Genomic DNA, 6054 nt, shown 5'->3' with positions numbered 1-6054 from the left:
GGTTCCAACTGCTTTGCCTTTGTGATCTCCACATGTGTGGTTCCCACCATGAAGCATGGGGGAGGAAGGGTGATGGTGTGCGGGTGCCTTGATGGTAAGGCACACTTAACCAGCATGGCTACCACAGCATTCTGCAGGGATACGCCATCCCATCTGGTTTGCGCTTAGTGGGACCATAATTAGTTTTTCAACAGGGCAATGACCCAAACCACACCTCCAGGCTGTGTAAGGGCTATTTGACCAAGAAGGAGAGTGATGGAGTGCTGCATCAGATGACCTGGCCTCCACAATCACTCGACCTCAACCCAATTGAAATGGTTTGGGATGAGTTGGAGCGCAGAGTGAAGGAAAAGCAGCCAACAAGTGCTCAGCATATGTGGAAACTCCTTCAAGACTGTTGGAAAAGCATTCCAAGTTAAGTACTACCTCATGAAGCTGGTTGAGAGAATGCCAAGAGTGTGCAAAGCTGTAATCTTTAAAAAATATATTTTTTTACCTTTATTTAATCTTGTGAATAGGGGGGCGCTGTTTTCACTTTGGAAAAAATCGTGCCCAAATTAAACGGCCTCGTACTCTGTTCTAGATCATACAATATGCATATTATTATTACTATTGGATAGAAAACACTCAGACGTTTCTAAAACTGTTTGAATAATATCTGTGAGTAAAACAGAACTCATTTGGCAGCAAACTTCCATACAGGAAGTGAAAAATCTGAAAACGAGGCTCTGTTTCAGGGCCTGCCTATTCAACTGGCTTTTATTTATCGATATGTATGCACTTCATACGCCTTCCACTAGATGTCAACAGGCAGTGGAAGGTTGAATGGGGTGTCTAGCTTGATCTGAGGCCGAATAAGAGCTTTTGGAGTGGCAGGTCCGGTATTTTGTTTGTTGTCGACGGCGCGCGGGGGACCTCGACATTGTCTTCTGAAGAGCGTTCGGTATACACGGCGAATTGCTCTGGCTCTGATTTTATTTGATACATATAAGAAAAACATCATACAGTAGGATTTTTCAACCGAGTTTTATCAGTTTATTCAACTTTTATTGGGACTTTTGGAATTTTCCGTTCTTTGCGCCAAGAGTTGATGGGCATGTTCTCGCCACATGGCTAGCCAAGGTTGCTAATTCGACAGAAGAAATGGACATTCTAAAACCAAACAACGATTTATTCTGGACCAAGGACTCCTTGCACAACATTCTGATGGAAGCTCAGCAAAAGTAAGACACAATTTATGATGTTATTTCGTATTTCTGTGGAACATGTTGACTCAACAGGGCGGAGAATATGTGAGCGCTGTCTCACAATAATGCATTTTGTATGTTGTAGTAAAGTTATTTTTAAAAATCTAACACAGCGGTTGCATTAAGAACCAGTGTATCTATCATTTGCTGTACAACATGTATTTTTTAGTAAAGTTTATGATGAGTTCTTTGATTAGATTAGGTGACTGTCCAAAATATCTCCGGAGATTTTGGTGTATTGTTGCTACATATTCACAATGTATAACCACGATTTGCAGCTCTAAATATGCACATTTTCGAACAAAACATAAATGTATTGTATAACATGATGTTATAAGACTGTCATCTGATGAAGTTGTCCAAAGGTTAGTGATTCATTTTATCTATATAGCTGTTTTTGTGAAATCTACGCTGGCGGTGGATTAATAGATTTGTGTGTTTGGCTATTGTGATGAGCTAATATAATTCTATATTGTGTTTTCGCTGTAAAACACTTAAAAAAATTGGAAATATTGGCTGGATTCACAAGATGTTTATCTTTCATTTGCTGTACATCATGTATTTTTCATAAATGTTTTATGATGAGTATTTATGTATTTCACGTTGCTCTCTAATTATTCTGGCTGCTTTGGTGCTATTTGTGATGGTGGCTGCAATGTAAAACCAGGATTTGTAGCTATAAATATGCACATTTTCGAACAAAACATAAATGTATTGTATAACATGATGTTATAAGACTGTCATCTGATGAAGTTGTTCAAAGGTTAGTGATTAATTTTATCTCTATTTGTGGGTTTTGTGAAGGCTACCTATGCGGTGGAAACATGGTGAAAATATGCCGTTGTGTGTTTGGCTATTGTGGTTAGCTAATATAAATACATATTGTGTTTTCGCTGTAAAACATTTTAAAAATCGGAAATGATGGCTGGATTCACAAGATGTTTATCTTTGATTTGCTGTATTGGACTTGTGATTTCATGAAATTATATTATATGATATCCCTGTCCCGTTAGGCTAGGCTATGCTAGTCAGCTTTTTTGATGAGGAGGATCCCGGATCCGGGAGAGAGAAGCGGTAGGTAGGCCAGTTGAGAACAAGTTCTCATTTACAAGTGCGACCTGGCCAAGATAAAGCAAAGCAGTTCGACAAAAACAACAACACAAAGTTACACATGGGATAAACAAACGTACAGTCAATAACACAATAGAAAATCTGTATATGGTGTGTGCAAGTGAAGTAAGGAGGTAAGGCAATAAATAGGCCATAGTGGTGAAATAATTACAATGTAGCAATTAACACTTGAGTAATAGATGTGCAGATGAGGATGTGCAAGTAGAAATACTGGTGTGTAAAAGAGCAGAAAAAACTAAAACAAATATGGGGTAGTTGGTTGGATGGGCTATTTACAGATGGGCTGTGTACAGCTGCAGCGAGCGGTAAGCTGCTCTGACAGCCGATGCTTGAAGTTAGTGAGGGAGATATAAGTCTCCAACTTCAGTGATTTTTGCAATTCGTTCCAGTCATTGTCAGCAGAGAACTGGAAGGAAAGGCGGCCAAGGAGGTGGTGGCTTTGAGGATGACCAGTGAAATATACCTGCTGGAACGTGTGCTACGGGTGGGTATTACTATGGTGACCAGTGAGCTGAGATAAGGTGGAGCAAAGACTTATAGATGACCTGGAGCCAGTGGGTTTGGCGACGAATATGTAGCGAGGACCAGCCAACGAGAGCATACAGGTCGCAATGGTGGGTAGTATATGGGGCTTTGGTGACAAAACGGATGGCACTGTGATAGACTACATCCAATTTGCTGAGTAGAGTGATGGAGGCTATTTTGTGAATGATATTGCCAAAGTCAAGGATCGGCAGGATATTCAGTTTTACGAGGGTATGTTTGGCAGCATGAGTGAAGGAGGCTTTGTTGCGAAATAGGAAGCCGATTCTAGATTAAATTTTGGATTGGAGATGCTTAATATGAGTCTGGAAGGAGAGTTTACAGTCTAGCCAGACACCTAGGTATTTGTAGTTGTCCACATATTCTAAGTCAGAACCGTCCAGAGTAGTGATGCTAGTTGGGCGGGCGGGTGCGGGCAGCAATCGGTTGAAGAGATTGCATTAAGTTTTACGAGCATTTAAGAGCAGTTGAAGGCCACGGAAAGAGTGTTGTATGGCATTGACGCTTGTTTGGAGGTTTATTAACACAGTGTCCAAAAAAGGGCCAGATGTATACAGAGTGGTGTCGTCTGCGTAGAGGTGGATCAAAGAATCACCCGCAACAAGAGCGACATCATTGATATATACAGAGAAAAGAGTCGGCCTGAGAATTGAACCCTGTGGCACCCCCATAGAGACTGCCAGAGGTCCGGACAACAGGCCCTCCGATTTGACACACTGAACTCTATCAGAGAAGTAGTTAGTGAACCAGGCGAGGAGGTCATTAGAGAAACCAAGGCTATTGAGTCTGCCGATAAGAATACGGTGATTGACAGAGTCGAAAGCCTTGGCCAGGTCAATGAAGATGGCTGCACAGTACTGTCTTTTATCGATGGCGGTTATGATATCGTTCATCAAGGCAAAGGTTGGCTACTTTGAAGAATCTCAAATATAAAAAATATTTTTATTCGTTTTTTGGTAACTACATGATTCTGTAGGTGTTATTTCATAGTTTTGATGTCTTCACTATTTTCAACAATGTAGAAAATAGTACAAAACAAAGAAAAACCCTTGAATCAGTAGGTGTGTCCAAACTTTTGACTGATACTGTACATCAAAATCCACAAAGAAATGGTTAATTTACTACAAAATCAACATTTTGCAATGGCCATCCCAGTCTCCGGATGTAAATCCCATTGAAAATTTGTGGTTTGAATTGAAGAGTACCATAAGCGCAGACAAAGGATATCAAAGATCTGGAAAGATTCTGTATGGAGGGATGGTAAAGATCCCTCCCAATGTGTTCTCCAATCTAATAAACCATTTTATAAAAACGGTCAGTGCCATTATCCTTGCAAGGTGAGGTATTGAAAACAGGGGTGGCAATAATTTTGACCCCTATCTTTTGAGAAAAAAGTATTACTTGTTAAACAAATATATATATATATATATATACAGTATATATACACTGCTCAAAAAAATAAAGGGAACACTTAAACAACACAATGTAACTCCAAGTCAATCACACTTCTGTGAAATCAAACTGTCCACTTAGGAAGCAACACTGATTGACAATAAATTTCACAAGCTGTTGTGCAAATGGAATAGACAAAAGGTGGAAATTATAGGCAATTAGCAGACACCCCCAATAAAGGAGTGGTTCTGCAGGTGGTGACCACAGACCACTTCTCAGTTCCTATGCTTCCTGGCTGATGTTTTGGTCACTTTTGAATGCTGGCGGTGCTTTCACTCTAGTGGTAGCATGAGACGGAGTCTACAACCCACACAAGTGGCTCAGGTAGTGCAGCTCATCCAGGATGGCACATCAATGCGAGCTGTGGCAAGAAGGTTTGCTGTGTCTGTCAGCGTAGTGTCCAGAGCATGGAGGCGCTACCAGGAGACAGGCCAGTACATCAGGAGATGTGGAGGAGGCCGTAGGAGGGCAACAACAAGGCAGCAGGACCGCTACCTCCGCCGTTGTGCAAGGAGGAGCACTGCCAGAGCCCTGCATAATGACCTCCAGCAGGCCACAAATGTGCTCTGGACCTCCATGCTCTGGACACTACGCTGACAGACACAGCAAACCTTCTTGCCACAGCTCGCATTGATGTGCCATCCTGGATGAGCTGCACTACCTGAGCCACTTGTGTGGGTTGTCGACTCCGTCTCATGCTACCACTAGAGTGAAAGCAACGGCAGCATTCAAAAGTGACCAAAACATCAGCCAGGAAGCATAGGAACTGAGAAGTGGTCTGTGGTCACCACCTGCAGAACCACTCCTTTATTGGGGGTGTCTTGCTAATTGCCTATAATTTCCACCTTTTGTCTATTCCATTTGCACAACAGCATGTGAAATTTATTGTCAATCAGTGTTGCTTCCTAAGTGGACAGTTTGATTTCACAGAAGTGTGATTGACTTGGAGTTACATTGTGTTGTTTAAGTGTTCCCTTTATTTTTTTGAGCAGTGTATATTAGTATACCATTTTATTTTAATTTGAGCGTACAATATAGCTCCGTAATTGTATTAAGTATTTTCTAGTATTTTTTTGATAATCTTTATCAAGGGGAACAATAATTCTGGACCTGACTGTACATGTGTGTATGTAGAGGTGTGTGTTTATGTGTGTGTGAAAAGGTGTGTGGACAAGTCATCTGAGTCGACCGTAGGTGAATTATGACACTTTGTTTCTTGCTCTGTCAATTATTGATCTTGCAATCACATGTACTTTTATCTGGTCCATCGGACTAGCTTAGCACCTTTTACAAGTCTGTCTGAGAGGCCAAGGCTACTAATTCTTAGTGTTCCACACTAAGGGGTTCTTTGACTAGGGAGTAAACATGGGAAGGAGAACTACATATTTATTCATCCTCCATATTTCATGGATCTTATGTGAAAATGTCTTATCTCTGGTAAAGTTATGTTGCATTTATCTGTTTATTTATATATTGGTGAAAATTAAATACATGTCTCAAAGAAACAAAAATATAATATTAGTACTGGTATTGAATGGTTTTCTTTGTTATTGAGATACTGTAATATGATTTATGTTGACCTACTTTGCATATTCATTTAAAATTAGTATAATGCCTAATTTGCAATGTTACAATGGTCACTCACTTTCTCTAAACAATGGTACCTTTTCCCTCTGTTGCT

This window comes from Salvelinus namaycush, chromosome 11 (genome assembly GCF_016432855.1).
Source record: "Salvelinus namaycush isolate Seneca chromosome 11, SaNama_1.0, whole genome shotgun sequence".
Lineage (NCBI taxonomy): Eukaryota > Metazoa > Chordata > Actinopteri > Salmoniformes > Salmonidae > Salvelinus > Salvelinus namaycush.
The sequence above is the reverse complement of the archived record's forward strand: the minus strand, read 5'-3'. Positions refer to the sequence as shown.